This window comes from Schistocerca gregaria, chromosome 5 (genome assembly GCF_023897955.1).
Source record: "Schistocerca gregaria isolate iqSchGreg1 chromosome 5, iqSchGreg1.2, whole genome shotgun sequence".
NCBI classification, from domain to species: Eukaryota; Metazoa; Arthropoda; class Insecta; order Orthoptera; family Acrididae; genus Schistocerca; species Schistocerca gregaria.
In genome coordinates this window covers 490,010,352-490,028,115 of record NC_064924.1, presented here as the reverse complement: position 1 = coordinate 490,028,115, position 17,764 = coordinate 490,010,352, and the positions used below count along the sequence as shown (strand labels likewise).

At 45.7% G+C, this 17,764-nt stretch overlaps 1 protein-coding gene across 2 annotated transcripts in view; it reads left to right on the top strand.

The window, feature by feature from the left end:
* The window catches only part of LOC126272718 (solute carrier family 12 member 6), a 1,173,553-nt gene that overhangs the window by 814,210 nt on the left and 341,579 nt on the right, over positions 1–17,764 (top strand). The window lies entirely within an intron of this gene.

Genomic DNA, 17,764 nt, shown 5'->3' with positions numbered 1-17,764 from the left:
AATACGGAGAACACAAAAAGCGAATCTGTGAGAGACTGCAGAGTTCGCGTGGCTGAGAAAGTAGAGCGTTTTTTTGTTGTCTTTTTGTTTTGTTTTTTGTTGTTGTTTTTTTTTTTAAGCTTGAAACTGTTATATGGGAAAACATTCTCCCTGACATGTAAAGGGGCTTTTCGAGGTGTATAAGAATGTTCTTTTGGCATTCTGCTTTCGCTTCGTTAGTTGAACGTTGTGAGCTTATTAATGATATTATTTTGTTTATTATTGCTTCTTATTAATACTACTATTCTGTATGTGTGATGCAATTGTTTCTTTATTTCTCTGTTCTTACTATATATTCTGTGAAACTACAAGTGTAGCAATGTATGTTTACTATTTCCAAAGAAACGAAGCGAAAGTAGACTGCCAAAAGAACATTGCTGTAAACTCCAAACAGCCGTTTCATGTGCCATAAACACGTTTCACGCGTAATGCAGTAAGAAAAAATTGTTGTCATAGGGGTTTGGACCCGGGACCTTTAGTGTGTAAACCTAACGCTATACCAACATCCTCACGGAAGGAACATGTGTCAGTTGCTCACCGTTATACATCTGATGTACTCCGGAGTTCTAGTGTTACTTTTAACTAACATTTATGTCGTTCGTGACGTCGGACGTACTGTCCGCGACCACATCAACGTTAGCTGTCTCGCATACTGTGAGGACGGCATAAGCGTTCACCACACCAGAAACGTGTGCGTGTAGGGCTTAGAACATAGTCTTTATCATCGAGAAAGTCGAAATAAACGTTCTTCTTTGTGTCCACGTTCGCGTTGACGATAAGCTGAAAGAGTGGGCCCAAGTCGTGGTACGAAAAACACGCCCGAAATACCGCAGAACCACCTCCAACGTGATGTAAACCTTACAGACTGTGCCGGTTAAACACCTCGCTAACCTGTTGGAGCACTGGTCGCCTTGCATCGTTTGCAAAGAGGCAAAACCACGAATCGTCGGACCATGCTACAAGCCATTAGTCAGCTAATGTTCACTTTCTGTGTTGTTTAGACATGACAGATGAAACGAGATGAAACGAGATTTTCCGTTGTGATGAACAGTCTTTCTGCGAGACATCTGACTCCAAATGTCCATTGCATTCACTTCCGTAGTCAATGTTCGCTCGGAAAGTGGTTCAGTGGATCCAGAACTCAAGGACAGCAGAAATTCCTATTATTTTTGAAACCTGCTCTCTCACTGTTTAACATGGTTGAGAGTGGTACTCCCTTTCTTGCAGCCACTTCGAACAGTTCTGTTGGTGTACCGACACATCGGGCAGCTTCATTTACGATGTTCCCGTGAACACGTGCAGAACACTGTAGCTCCTCTCTACCATTCCGTTACGACTCCATTTCGAGCCATATTGCTGCGATAGCTCCATGCACATGCACACCATTCCACTACCGGGACTTACGGTAGCGGTGGATGGTCACTAAATTTATTTTTTTCCGTCGTCGGACTTGTGACTGGTTTGATGCGGCCCGGCACGAATTCTTCTTCTGTGCAAATCTACACTACAGTACATACTTCGGTTCAAAGTGACCAGTCTGCTCTTTTAAGAGTGAATAACGTTCTGCCCAGATGAGTTCACTATGGGCAATGAAATTAGAAGTGTGATTTTAAGTTCAGTTGTTGAGTATCGAGTGTTGCTCAGGGGTGTATTTTTCCATTCTTCTATTAGTCCATCCACTGCCCCCCACCCCCCTTCCACCTGTGCATCTCCTGTGCGTGCCTTCTCTCTGTGGGTCTGCTCCGCCCCCCCCTTTTCCCCCCTGTCCTGCCCCATACCTCTGTGTCCCTCTTCTTCACCCCTGTAATTCCATCTCCTACTCCTCCTCACTCTCTTTCTCCATCTTCTCTCCCCTCTCTCTGTCCATCTCCATTCACTTTCTTTGTCCATCTGCTCCTACCCCTCTGCCTGTAGACTGCACCTCCCCCTTCTCTCTGACTGACTCTTCCTCCCCCTGTCTCTATCCACCTCCCCTTTCCTTTCTCTGTCCAACTCCTCCTCTCGTCTCTGACTGTCCCCCTCCCCTCTCTGTACATTTCCCCCTCTTTTCGATCCATCTCTTCCTCCCGCCCCCTCTCTCTCCATGTAACCACGTTCACCCCAGTAGGATGTCGGTGGTTCTTACACCAACAGTATTTATTTCCAGGCTGTAAATAATACGTTTACCAAACTTGCTTGAAATCGTTCCAGGGCTTAAGCATAAGCTTTTTGCCCCTGTCTTCGCCCATGTATGCAAACGCCAAATATATTTCACATATATTTAACACATGTCATATGTATTTGTACACATATTTCAGTTTCATTTTCACCCAGTTCAGTGTTTTCGCGCGTCGTATCTCCTGAACTACATCCTGTACAATGATTATGCAGGTACACCCAGTGGTATATGTGGATACGGTTTGAGAAATTGTGTATCGAATAGAGTTAGAAGTAAATTAAAATGTCATACACGATGCCGCAGTTTTCATGCATCCCAGTATTTGATGTAATATCCTCGATACTATTTGCCTTACAATTACATAGTTTTGTAGTTACATTCAATGCAGACGAGGTGAAAGATGTTGCGAATAGAGCTAGCACCAACGAAGTAATAAATTTAAACGTCTAGCATGATGCGACTGTTTTCCACGCATCTTAGTGTTCATGACGTTATACCTCATGAACTGTGTATCGTATGATGATGTAATCTTGCAGGTAGAGCCAGTGGTAAATGTGAATACCCCAGCAAAATGTATCGCGAATGCAGTTAGTAGTAAAGAAGTAATAAATTAAAACGTCATGCTTCATGCGTCAATTTTACTGTATGAACACCGAAAATGTAGTAGGTAATAAACATTTTTCCTTTCATCATTTTGTGTTTATACGTGCCCGGTACCTGAGTGGCTTCCCGCCTGTTCTTATGCCGGCGCGGTAGCTCAGCGTGTTCGGTCAGAGGCATTGCTACCCTCTGTAATAAAAAAAACTGAGTTAATGGATCAACGATAAACTTGAACAAGCGTCATAGGACGCCCGCTCAGAACAAATACAACGAACAATAATGAACAGAATAAAGTGGTGTGCGCGACAGAATGTCAATCCAAAAAGGCTTGGTTCGATTACCGGCGGGGTCAGAGGTTTTCTCCGCTCAGGGATTGGGTGTTGTGTTGTCCTCATCATCATCATTTCATCCCCATCGACGCGCCAGTCGCTGAACTGACGTCAAATCGAAAGACTTGCACCCGGCGAACGGTCTACCCAACGGGAGGCCCTAGTCGCACGACAGTTATTCATTTTGTGGGTGTCGTCAGCGAGAAAAAGTGTTGTAAAGTTTAGAAATGATGTGTGAAGTTTCTTGCAATTTTTTAAGTGGTCTCATCCTCAAATACTGGATGACAAAAGTATGGGAATCCGCGTGTCATGGGCTACACAGCATTTTCACCTCCACCATTGTGATAGGTACGTGGTTGGCCCTTCGTTAGGGCCGGCCGCGGTGACCGAGCGATTATAGGTGCTTCAGTATTGAACCGCGCGACTGCTACAGTCGCAGGTTCGAGTCCTGCGTCGGGCATGGATGTGTGATGTCCTTAGGTTAGTTAGATTTAAGTAGTTCTAAGTTCTAGGGGACTGATGACCTCAGCCATTTGAACCATTTTGAACCTTTGTTAGGTAGGTGGTTATAACCCACACAGCGATGATTTCCAGACGGCGTAAATGAACATGAAAAAATGAAGAGATATTAAGTGAAAAAATATCCAAGTTGTTTACGTCCTATTCATAAAATTAATTCTGAATCTTGTATCATGTTTTTTTTAAATTTTATATATGGTTACCTGAAAAAAAACTAGTAATACTTTCAGTAACAGATATAAACATGACGTCCACTTTTGTCCTTGCTGTGGTTCCGTTACGCTGAAAGATACCGTCTTTTTGTGGACATACATTGTGAATTCCAATCCCAGTCAGCCACCTGCTCGGCGAAGGCCGGGTGTCTTAACAAAGGCTGAGAAGATTAAAGGCAGTCCGACTTGCGGTACGGACTCAACTCTCATGCTACTAAGAGGCGCAGGCTCAAATGGACCTAATGACTCGATTTTTCAATAGGAGGTACAGTTTAGAGAAAAAGACATCTTGGTATGTTACCGTTATTCAACAATGGCCAATTAGTGTTACTTCCCCAAGTTTCCTAGACTTTCAGGCCCCTTCTTGCAGGGATCAGTCGAAAATAAGGAAACACATTGAGAAATGCACACTTCAACATAAATGCAGATACCAGCAAAGCCAGCAGGATCGCTGTTGTATTTTACCACGAACAGCACTCTGAGCTAAGTTAATTAGAACACAGACTAATTGTTGGTGATCGTACGGTTCCGTAACCAACGTAGTCCATGTATGTGATGTTTCAAGAGGCTCCGAATCGAAGATTATGTTCGAGTATAATCACTTTTCTGGAGACTAGAAATCTACTCTGTAGGAATTGGTTTTCGTGTTCTAACAACCCTACCACAACAAAGGTCAAAAATTAATTATGATTGTAGTGTTGCTCACGCCCGTTGCTTGAATGCTGCTCAGCAGTGTGGGATCCGTACTAGATACGGTTGATAGAAGAGATAGAGAAGATCCAACGGAGAGCAGCGCGCTTCGTTACAAGTTCATTTAGTAATCGCGAAAGCTTTACAGAGATGATAGATAAACTCCAGTGGAAGACTCTGCAAGAGAGATGCTCAGTAGCACGGTACGGGCTTTTGTTCAAGTTTCGAGAACATACCTTCACCGAGGAGTCAAGCAGTATATTGCTCCCTCCTACGTATATCTCGCGAAGAGACCATGAGAATAAAATCAGACAGATTAGAGCCCACACAGAGGCATACAACAAAATTTCTTTCCACGAACAATACGAGACTGGAATAGAAGGAGAACCGATAGAGGTACTCAAGGTACCCTCCGCCGCACACCGTCAGGTGGCTTGCGGAGTGTGGATGTAGATGTAGATTTAGTACATGGAACAGAGAGAAACCAATACCCGCTAAATCACAACGCTGAACAAAGGATGTACTGAGAGAGACGGACGTAGCAGAGAACCGTGACAAAGAGGACGACACCTGCAAAAGTCCGGGGACCTTCTGCGTGTGAAGCAGACGTGATAACCGCTACACTACGGAAACGGCGGACGTGAGGAGTCCATCCCCGTTCACTCGAAATTACCTCAGCCTCTGTCCCGTCCGCGAATGCACACGCGACAGTTCTTTTGACAGCCTGGAAACCATCACAGCCGAGGGCTCAAGAATTCTTCGGGGTGCTCGAGAGGGTGTCTGCCGTAGCACCCCTAACGAGATAGCCCAGCGGCACTCGCACTCGCGAATCCAGTCAGCAGTAAAACAAAGGAAAAAAGCTCCGGAAGCAGGGATAACCTGGGCTATGGAGCAATGGAAGAATGTCAGCTGTTGGGATGAGTCTTCTTCCACATTGTTTCGAACTTCTGGTCGAGTTTATGTCCCGAGAGTGAAACATGACAGGGGTTCGATGATGATTTGGGCAGCCCTATCGTGGTATTGCATGGGGCACATGGTTATCTGCAACGTGGCACTACTGCCTATGGTTATGTGACCGTTTCAGCTGATCGATTCCATCCCATGGTACAAAGTCTGTTCCCCAATGGTGACGCTGTGTTAGAAGGCGACACGGCCCCTCGTCAACTCGCATCATCCAGAACTGGTTTTTGTGAGTACGAGTACTGTAATGGTTTCCCTGGCCTTGCAGTCACCACATCTCAATACTATGCAGCCTTCGCTGTCTACTGTGGAGAGATGCGTGCGTTCTCGCTATCCATCATCGTCACCTAAAATTGCCACTATTTTGCAGCAAGAATGGTATAAGATTCACTTGAAACCCGAACAAGAACTGTATCCATTCCGAGACGAACGGAAGCTGCATTAGGCCCTAAGAGGTTTTCTACATCGTCTTAGGCACGGTAATGTGTCGTGTTTATAGCATTTCCATATTTTTCTTCTCCCCAAGTATATCAGACCAGGGTTTCATTTTGTCACGTACGCTGCTCTGCGGAACTTATGGACGAGATACACTGAAGCGCCAAAGGAACTGGTGTAGGCATGCGTATTCAAATACAGAAATATGTAATCAGGCACAGTATGGCTCGGCAATACGTATATAAGCCAACGAATGTGGCGCAGTTGTTAGAACGGTTACTGCTGCTACAATGGCAGGTTAGCAATATTTAAGTGAGTTTTAACGTGGTGTTACAGTCGACGCACGGGTGATGGGACACAGCATCTCCGAGGTAGCGATGAAGTGGGGATTTTCCCGTACGACCATTTCACGAATGTACCGTGAATATCAGAAATCCTGTAAATCATCAAATCTCCAAAATAGCTGCGGCCGGAAAAAGATCCTGCAAGAACGGGACCAACGACGACTGAAGAGAATCGTTCAACGCGACCGAAGTGCAACCCTTCCGCAAATTGCTGCACATTTCAATGCTGGGCCATCAACAAGTGTCGGCGTGCCAACCATTCAACGGAACACCATCGATATAGGCTCTCGGAGGCGAAGGCTCACCCGTGTACCCTTAATGACTGCCCGAAATAAGGCTTTACGCCTCGTCTGGGGCCGTCAGCAACAATAATGGACTGTTGATGACTGGAAATATGTTACCTGGTCGGACGAGTCTCTTTTCAAATTGCATCGAGCGGATGGACGTGTAAGGGTATGGAGACAACCTCATGAATCCATGGAACCTGCATGTCGGCAGGGGACTGTTCAAGCTAGTGGGGAGGCTCTGTAAGGGTGTGGGGCGTGTGCAATTGGAGTAATATGGGACCCCTGATATGTCTAGAAACGACAGGTGACATATACGTAAGCATCCTGGAGAATTTTATGAAAAGTGTAGCTCATCTACTGTATAAAGCACACCGTGTATAGAACACCAGTGCGGCCCATTCCGTAGTACTGTTCGAGTGTTTGAGATCTCCACTAGGTCGGGTTAACGGACATCGAAGCAATTCAGAGGCGAGTTGCTATTTTACGTTACATTCGATGAACACATGAATACTACAGAAGCTTTCCAGTGAACTTAAATTGGAATTCATGGAGGGAAGTCGACGTTCTTATCATGAATCGGTATTTAGAAATTTTAAACTACAGGCGTTAGCGATTCAGTGCAGAACGATTGCTTGTTTTCATGTCAGTCTGGTGGCAAATTTGAATTTTGTTTATTTTGTTTGTCCGTGTGTGTGTGTGTGTGTGTGTGTGTGTGTGTGTGTGTGTGTGTGTGTGTGTGCGTGTGTGTGTGTGTGTGTGTGTGTGTGTGTGTGTGTAGCTCAAATGGTTCAAATGGCCCTGAGCACCATGGGACTAAACATCTGAGATCATCAGTCCCCTCCAACTTAGAACTACTTAAACCTAACTAACCTAAATACATCACACACATCCGTGCCCGAGGCAGCATTAAAACCCTCCTGTTGCACGTTTTTGGTATAGGCTGTGGCTGGATTTTATTAATTTTAAATTTGTGTATATTTTAATAGGTTAGTGTTTGTGGGCTAGTAAATAGTCAGTAAATAAAAGGCTACATTTCACTTATACAAATAAGACGACACGAACAGATAAACATACACACACGTACATATACACTCCTGTAAATTGAAATAAGAACACCGTGAATTCATTGTCCCAGGAAGGGGAAACTTTATTGACACATTCCTGGGGTCAGATATATCACATGATCACACTGACAGAACCACAGCCACATAGACACAGGCAACAGAGCATGCACAATGTCGGCACTAGTACAGTGTATATCCACCTTTCGCAGCAATGCAGGCTGCTATGCTCCCATGGAGACGATCGTAGAGATGCTGGATGTAGTCCTGTGGAACGGCTTGCCATGCCATTTCCACCTGGCGCCTCAGTTGGACCAGCGTTCGTGCTGGACGTGCAGACCGCGTGAGACGACGCTTCATCCAGTCCCAAACATGCTCAATGGGGGACATATCCGGAGATCTTGCTGGCCAGGGTAGTTGACTTACACCTTCATGAGCACGTTGGGTGGCACGGGATACATGCGGACGTGCATTGTCCTGTTGGAACAGCAAGTTCCCTTGCCGGTCTAGGAATGGTAGAACGATGGGTTCGATGACGGTTTGGATGTACCGTGCACTATTCAGTGTCCCCTCGACGATCACCAGAGGTGTACGGCCAGTGTAGGAGATCGCTCCCCACACCATGATGCCGGGTGTTGGCCCTGTGTGCCTCGGTCGTATGCAGTCCTGATTGTGGCGCTCACCTGCACGGCGCCAAACACGCATACGACCATCATTGGCACCAAGGCAGAAGCGACTCTCATCGCTGAAGACGACACGTCTCCATTCGTCCCTCCATTCACGGCTGTCGCGACACCACTGGAGGCGGGCTGCACGATGTTGGGGCGTGAGCGGAAGACGGCCTAACGGTGTGCGGGACCGTAGTCCAGCTTCATGGAGACGGTTGCGAATGGTCCTCGCCGATACCCCAGGAGCAACAGTGTCCCTAATTTGCTGGGAAGTGGCGGTGCGGTCCCCTACGGCACTGCGTAGGATCCTACGGTCTTGGCGTGCATCCGTGCGTCGCTGCGGTCCGGTCCCAGGTCGACGGGCACGTGCACCTTCCGCCGACCACTGGCGACAACATCGATGTACTGTGGAGACCTCACGCCCCACGTGTTAAGCAATTCGGCGGTACGTCCACCCGGCCTCCCGCATGCCCACTATACGCCCTCGCTCAAAGTCCGTCATCTGCACATACGGTTCACGTCCACGCTGTCGCGGCATGCTACCAGCGTTAAAGACTGCGATGGAGCTCCGTATGCCACGGCAAACTGGCTGACACTGACGGCGGCGGTGCATAAATGCTGCGCAGCTAGCGCCATTCGACGGCCAACACCGCGGTTCCTGGTGTGTCCGCTGTGCCGTGCGTGTGGTCATTGCTTGTACAGCCCTCTCGCAGTGTCCGGAGTAAGTATGGTGGGTCTGACACACCGGTGTCAATGTGTTCTTTTTTTCCATTTCCAGGAGTGTATTTAGCGAGAGAGAAAGTTGACGTATTTGAAATCATAAGGGATTAGACACACAGCAGCAAAGTAAACATTGTGTTTTATGAAGTGCAAAAGCGTAACTTGCAGTTGTAGTTACTCAAAAACATGTTATGTGAATTGAAAGTGGAAGGGCGAGACAGGAAAGGGAAGGAACTAGTGATATCATCTGCAGCGGAACTTTGTGCGGAATCAGCGGCGGCGAGCGAGAATGTGTGTCAGATCGGCTCTCGAACCTGGGATCTCCCGCTTACTAGGCATCTGGGTTAATCACTGCGCCACAGGGACACAGTGTTCATAGCAAATGCGCGGACTATCTCGGCACGCTCCCACACTGACCCACAGTGCCACATACCGCCACCTATCCGCAGTATGTCTTCCGTGCTCGCCAGCCGTTCCACTGGAGGTCGAACGTAAATGTGCATCCTCACTGAACGTTGTGAATTTACTGCCCATCGAGACGAGTCATTTGCATGAATGCATGGTGTGCGTTATTTCGGTCATGCCTGAGAGAACAGACATCACGTATTCATATCAAAAACATTTATCGTGGTCCTATATGATTTCCCACAAAAGAGGAGCTTGCATGTACGGATGGATACTACGAAAATAACTATAAGTAATCTCAAAATATAGTCGCTAAATAATTTGACGCTAAAATATGCGTTTAGAGGTAAAGTTGTTTGTTAATTCGCCAACAAAGCTTACGGTAACATCATTTAGTTGCAGATGACAGGCTACTAATACACAATAATGTAAAGAGGGATCTACAGAACACAAATTTTTAAAAATCAAGGTAATAATCACGACTGAAATCAACTTTTTAGGCCTAATTTCTTTAGAACAATTAGTGCATAAAAGATGTTTGGCATTTTAAAGAGCGGCTCTAGGCGCATCAGTCGAACCGCGTGACCGCGACGGTCGCAGGTTCGAATTCTGCCTCGGGCATGGATGTGTGTGATGTCCTTAGGTTAGTTAGGCGTAAATAGGTCTAAGTTCTAGGGGACTGATGACCTCAGATGTTAAGTCCAACAGTGCTCAGAGCCATCTCAACCATTTTAAAGAACTGAGTAGAAGTACCCTCTGATGATGGTACAAAGATGCTGAAATATGTTTGGGCATTTGCAAACAGCAGATGTTTGATTACTTAGTCTACAAATACGTCTGCTGATGGGGCTTCAAAATTAAACGATGACTATTTCAGGCGCTTTTTAGGAGCTAGGCTAAAACCTAGCTGCCATGCCACGTTTTGTAATCAATTCTACCGTGTATTGAAAATACGAAGCGTTCGTGTGCCGCAGGTTCGGTTAAAATGTTTTCCTTATTATCTGAGTAAACACGCGCGAACATCAATCGTGGCCTCTTGTGTGCTAGAATCCCTTGCAGTGGAATGCGAGGCAGTCGCTAGTTTGGTTAGGGACGCGCAGCGTCAGTTTTCTCTACCCGTGCTCCCCTCTGCTGCCCCCTCCCCCACCGTCCCTCACCCTGCCTTCCCCCCACCTCTCGTTTAATCACATTCCGAGCCGTCATTTCCGCGACGCCCTATTTAACTGCCGGCCGGATCGAACGCTCGGCTCAGACCCGCGATGAATTATCCCACTGCTCCTTCGGCAGAAATCTGAGACGCTGTCAATTACGCCGGGAACGTCCTTCTAATAAAAAATTATCTGAAGCCCCCTTGGCAAGTCTTTTTTGGGCTGCAAAATCTGCACCCTAATGTGGAAGCTTGTACTGAATCTTTGCTTTTTCGGAAGCGAACATTCACACCTGCGTTAACAGCCTGCAATTCACACAAAGTATTAATGCTCTTTTACTGTTGCTTTTCAAGACTGCAGTTCATTGCGTGACTAACATTCTGTCTACCTCCAATAGGAAATTTGCTGCTCTTAGACATTAGCAAAGGATTCAAATTTACAAGAAATGGCGTTGAGCCACCGATTTCGACGAGCTTTCTGGTCGGGGGCCACTTCGAAAGGCTTTAGGGCAGTACAATTCCATTTCAGGAACAAAGGGCACTACGAAGTATCCATTTCGGACCAGACAGAATCGTCAGAACACTCAAAAATAAGAAAATTACATCTTGCATATCACGCCTGCACAGGAGAGAGAGAGAGAGAGAGAGAGAGAGAGAGAGAGAGAGAGAAAGAGAGAGAGGGAAGATTATTGTTTTAACTTGCCGTGGACAAGGAAGTCGACGGAGGATGAAATACAGACAGGTGTAAGTAGTAAGACGTTCGAAAAATACTCCAAAAGTACCAAAACCTCAGTAAAAAGCGAAAATTTACAGAATTTCCTCCCTTTCCTAACTCCCACTGGGTCCTCGTGTGAAGGATCTGTCCACCATTTGAAGGTAATTGCCTCACCTTCCTCACCAAGGATTTTTCCCGCCATCAGTACTTGCGAAGTGGAAAAATTTGCGGAAGCTGAAAAACTCTAAATCTTGTGACTCAAATACGCAGTCTCTTAGAAAGTAATGCAAGCGCTTCCCAGGGGAAGAGTGACAGTGTGCTGTGACCTACAAGTGACCCAAAAGTCGCCAGAGAGCGTGGAGATCGGACGCTTGAAGCTCTGTGAAGCGGGAAAGGCGGCAATCTGTGGTAGACCTGACGACCAAGAGCAGTGCTGTTGCAGGCACAGGTGTTTCGGTGCACACCGTTCTACGCACATTGCTGAATAAGGCGGAGCTCCGCCGCAAAAACGGCTTCCCCTGCTGACCAACGACACAAGTTACGATTGCAGTAGGTATGGGAGCATCCAGATTTGATCATGGATGCATGGAAACTGATCCACTGGTCTGATAAACCACATTTCTTGCTACACCAGGTCGATGATCGTTTCCGGGTACGCCTTCAATTATGCGAACGGAAGCTCACGACGCGGATACAAACCGGTGGGCGCGGGGGGAAGGGGGGGGAGGGGGGGCTGCTGGACGTACATCCATACAGTAAGAATCGAAGGAACCATGACAGCTCTGGGCTACGTAAACATTATTGCGGACTACCAGCCTCCCTTCATGCCTGATGTTTTCCCCGACAGTGATGGCATATTTCAACAGGATAACTTACCCAAAAAAATGAAAAAACAGAAAACGCTTCTGCTAAACTTCCAGAAATTTCTTAGTTTAGCCAGTCTGTCCGCAGAGGATGGTATAAGAGGGTGAAGTATGACTGGCCGTGCTTTTCCATCCAAGTTTTGCGACGATTAAGGCAATCCGTCCTCGGACTATGTTAGTAAAATGGAAATGCCGTGTGGCTAGGGCCTCCCGCCAGGTACACCGTTGGCCTGGTGCGACTCTTTCGAGCTGACGCCACTTCTGTAACTTGTGTGTCGATGAGGATGAAATGATGATGACAAGGACAACACAAGACAAAACCCAGTCCCTGAGCGGAGAAAATCTCCGACCCAGCTGGGAATCGAACCCGGGCCGGTAGGTATGACATTCCGTCGCGCTGACCACACAGCTACCAGGGGCGCACTGTGTTAGTGAATCATCATGTAGGCTTCTTTCTACCTGTTTAGCCAAGAAGCTCTCGAAGTTTATGTCCCTCGCAGAAGCAGTAGCAGTGCTGTCGAGTTCTCAATAGAGTGCAATACTGCTTCCTGTGATTCTAAGTGAAGAAGCGGGAAGCTTTATTATTCTGAATAACGTTCTAAAGGGATGCCATTAAGACGTATTTGTCTACAAAACACCATAAACTGATAATTTCGACACAATTAATAATGATTTACTGAAAAGTAATAATTTCCTAAGAGCATAGTACTACGACAGAACTGGATCGCAAGGCATCCTATCCGCGACTGGCGAATATGGCGCGCAGCCTGTATCTCGAATTTACACTCGTAGTATCCTCTAGCCGTTCATAATTTTCCTAAGCTTTAAAATTATTCATTTACTTATTAGGATGATCGATTACTGGCGTTGTAATACTGTTGTGAGAAAGTACTTGTGACCTGTAGGTTTCTCCTAATTTTTGTATTGGAAAAAGTGACTTTTATAAGCAAATTTTTGCTAAGTAAGGTTACTTGCCTCGCACCAGAACATCTGTGCTTTCCCTACCCACCTCGCAGCTGACGTAACAGTTGTTCTACAGTCTCAGCCACCGCTCGCTACACCACCGTCCACTGGCAACGTAATATGGTCCACCGGCTCCTTCAGCGAGTGTGGCAACTGAAATGTTACTCCCGATTGTGTGCGCTCTGCAGTACTGCCTTATTGTATGCTACACTATATCGGTAGACGTGTACAAAATTGTAAGAGTGGAGCCGAGCGGTTCTAGGCGCTTCAGTCTGGAACCGCGCAACCGCTACGGTCGCAGGTTCGAATCCCGCCTCGGGCGTGGATGTGTTGAAACGTCCCCTTAGAAAAATTAGTGAATTAGTGTGCTGATAATCCTCTTTCAATATTTGGTTTTCAAACAGCTGAGCAGAACTGAACGTACTCAGAAATTTCGCTCTTTACCTATTCTGATCAACACTAAACTGACACAATACTTTTAGCGCAACGCAATCTGACTTTCAATAATCCCTAAAAAAGAATGGTCCTGACTAACATTAACCTATACCTTTCAACAATTACTTACCTCACAAAACTCTTCGTTACTCGAACTAGTGCAATACACCGAGCGCCAATACTGCCAGCTAACTAAAAGATTCTAACTATTGAAGGCACTAACTACTGATAGGCATACTAATCAAATGAAAGATTTTGACAGAGAACAAACAATGTATTTACCTTAATAGTGCTCAAAAGTCATAATATCATGATATCCAGTATTACAAATTTACTCTTTCTGGCGGGCACACGTCCAGATCGTCCGCTTTATAATTCTGCCATCTCGCTCCCCACATCCACAATTGCTGGCGGCTCACCTCCAACTGCGCAACGCTACGCGCTGTTAACAGCCAGCTGCCCAACACTACAATAGCAAATTCCAACAATGCAAACCAGCTACAGACTGCACACAGCACAGTCAGTGATTTTCATATAGAGCGCTACATGGCGTTACCAACATAAAAACCTAAACAGCCTACTTACAGTGTGTGATGTCCTTAGGTTAGTTAGGTTTAAATAGTTCTAAGTTCTAGGGGACTGATGACCTAAGATGTTAAGTCCCATAGTGCTCAGAGCCATTTGAACCATTTTTTGTAAGAGTGGGAAATAAGGAAATATAATTAGGCCTGAGCAGACGGGGTATCTTACAAAGTGTCAATGTCACAAGGCCAGGAACATGATAGTGAACTTTCGTTGAAGTCTTGGCCACCAAATTTGCCAAATGTGAATCAGATGGAACACATCTGGGACGATAATGGGTGCCAGCTCTGCACCCATAAACAATCAGTCCATAATTTACGGGGACTTTGTGACCTGTACGTACTCATTTGGTGCCACATACCTCCGGAAATCTACCAAGAACATTTACTGTAAGGTAGAATCCCGTATCCCGCGTGTATTCGCTATGAAACACACGTAAACAGTTCTACGGAAGAAGCTGTACCGAAATCAAAATTAGTTTTCGAAATATTTTGTTAATATTTTTGAGTCTCTCAAATTAAGCGCACCTGCGCACTTGAGCACATTGGTCTCCTCTCAAATTAAATGAGAATTTCGTAAAACCCAGTATTTAAAATGAAAATTGCTGACTAGCACGTAGGTGCAACCATAGATATTATTTGTTGCCTGCAGGAGCAGTTACCTTTGTTCATACACCAAACTCCTTTTTCTGTAAGTATTTTACACAATGCTTTTTTCCTGACCAATCAGGGTAGAATTGCGCTTTTCTTTTAAAACAGTTATCTTTTTCTCTTAACACAATACATGAACATAACAAAAAGAGAGCCGAAGCTTACGAACCAAAGTTAGCTTCATGTTCCTTATACTACATTATTCTTAGTTGTTTTGACCTTTTAAATTTCAGTGGTAGATATATATGGTGGTCCACTGATCGTGACCAGGCCAAATATCTCATGAAATAAGCGTCAAACGAAAAAACCACAAAGAACGAAACTCGTCTAGCTTGAAGAGGGAAACCAGATGGCTCTATGGTTGGCCAGCTAGATGGCGCTGCCATAGGTCAAACGGATATCAACTGCGTTTTTTAAAAATAGGAACCTCCATTTTTTATTACATATTCGTGTAGTACGTAAAGAAATATGAATATTTTAGTTAGACCCCTTTTTTTCGGTTTGTGATAGATGGCGCTGTCACAAACATATGGCTCACAATTATAGACGAACATTTGGTAAAAGGTAGGTTTTTAAATTAAAATACAGAACGTAGTTACGTTTGAACAATTTATTTCGGTTGTTCCAATGTGATACATGTACCTTTGTGAACTTATCATTTTTGAGAACGCATGCCGTTACAGCGTGATTACCTGTAAATACCACATTAATGCAATAAATGCTCAAAATGATGTCCGTGAACCTCAATGCATTTGGCAATACGTGTTACGATATTCCTCTCAACAGCGAGTAGTTCGCTTTCCGTAATGTTCGCACATGCACTGACAATGCGCTGACGCATGTTGTCAGGCGTTGTCGGTGGATCGCGATAGCAAATATCGTTGTTCCCCACAGAAAGAAATCCGGGGACGTCAGATCCGGAGAACGTGCGGGCCATGGTATGTTGCTTCGATGACCAATCCATCTGTCATGAAATATGCTATTCAATACCGCTTCAACCGCACGCGAACTATGTGCCGGACATCCATCATGTTGGAAGTACATCGTCATTCAGTCATGTAGTGAAACATCTTGTAGTAACATCGGTAGAACATTACGTAGGAAATCAGCATACATTGCACCATTTAGATTGCCATAGATAAAATGGGGGACAATTATCCTTCCTCCCATAATGCCACACCATACAAAACCCGCCAAGGTCGCTGATGTTCCACTTGTCGCAGTCATCGTGGATTTTCCGTTGCCCAATAGTGCATATTATGTCGGTTTACGTTACCGTTATTGGTGAATGGCGCATCGTCGCTAAATAGAACGCCTGCAAAAAATCTGTCATCGTCCCGTAGTTTCTCTGGTGCCCAGTGGCAGAACTGTACACGACGTTCAAAGTCGTCGCCATTCAATTCCTGGTGCATAGAAATATGGTACGGGTGCAATCGATGTTGATTAGCATTCTCAACACCGACGTTTTTGAGATTCCCGATTCTCGCGCAATTTTTCTGCTACTGATGTGCGGATTAGCCGCGACAGCAGCTAAAATAACTACTTGGGCATCATCATTTGTTGCAGGTCGTGGTTGACGTTTCACATGTGGTTGAACACTTTCTGTTTCCTTAAATAACGTAACTATCCGGCGAACGGTTCGGACACCTGGATGATGTTGTCCAGGATACCAAGCAGCATACATAGCTCACGCCCGTTGGGCATTTTAATCACAATAGCCATACATCAACACGATACCGACCTTTTGCGCAATTGGTAAAAGGTCCATTTTAACACGGGTAATATAGGACGAATCTCATCCGCCATGTTAGCCGAGCGCGCTAACGCGCTGCTTCCTGGACTTGGGCAGGCGCGCCGGCCCCCGATCGAATCCGCTCGGTGGATTACCGACGAGGGCCGGTGTGCCGGCCAGCCCGGATGTTGTTTTTCGGCGGTTTTCCACATCCCCCTAGGTAAATACCGGGCTGGTCCCCACCCCCGCCTCGGTTCCATGGCTCGCAGACATCTGAACACTTTCGCACTGTTCCATGGATTACACTTGTCACAGACAGTTGGGATACACTAATTCCTTCCCGGGGGGTACGGGGTGGCGGCAGGAAGGGCATTCGGCCACCCCTTCAACTAACATTGCCACATCCGATTAACCATGCCGACCTTGCGTATCTGCAGGAAAAACGACACAAGCAAAAGACAGAAAAGAAAGAAAGAAAAAAATGTATCACGAAGCAAATATCGTCCGCACTGGTGGAATGTTATGTGCTACCACGTACCTATACGTTTGTGACTATTACAGTGCCATCTATAACAAAGCGAAAAAAGTGGTCCAACTAAAACATTCATATTTCTTTACGTACTAAACGAATATGTAATAAAAAATAGGGGTTCCTATTTTTAAAAAAAGGCAGTTGTTACCCGTTTGACCTATAACAGCCCCATCTAGAGGGCCAACTATAGCGCTGTCGTGGTTTCCCCCTCCAAGTTAGACGAGTTTCGTTTGATGCTTATGTCGTGAGATATTTGACCCGGTCACTATCAATGGACCACCCTGTATATCTTAGCACCGCTTTCATCGAAATAAAAGAGTGGATACAATAGGAGACGTTCTGAGTCACCAAGAAATCATTAATTTTGATAATAAGGGAAGTGTACAGGGTGAAAATTATAGAGGGTCACCAAATTTCAACCATAATCAAACAGATGTAGGTTGCAGTAGTTATTTAGAGACGAATAGGCAAGCACAGGGTAGGCTAAGGTGGAGTGGGCATCAGGCCATTCTTCACACTGAAGCCAACTACATCATTAGTTTCTTATAAATTATACCATTCCGTTACAACGGCACAAGTTAGCAGAGATGTCCGCTGTGGTCTCGGGAACAGCATCCTGCCCTACTTCAGTTGGCTGCTCACCCCGACCTGAGCAGCAGCACCGACAGCTGCTGCTCGAATTCTTTGTGCAGTGCTTTACAGAAAGACTGGAGCCAGG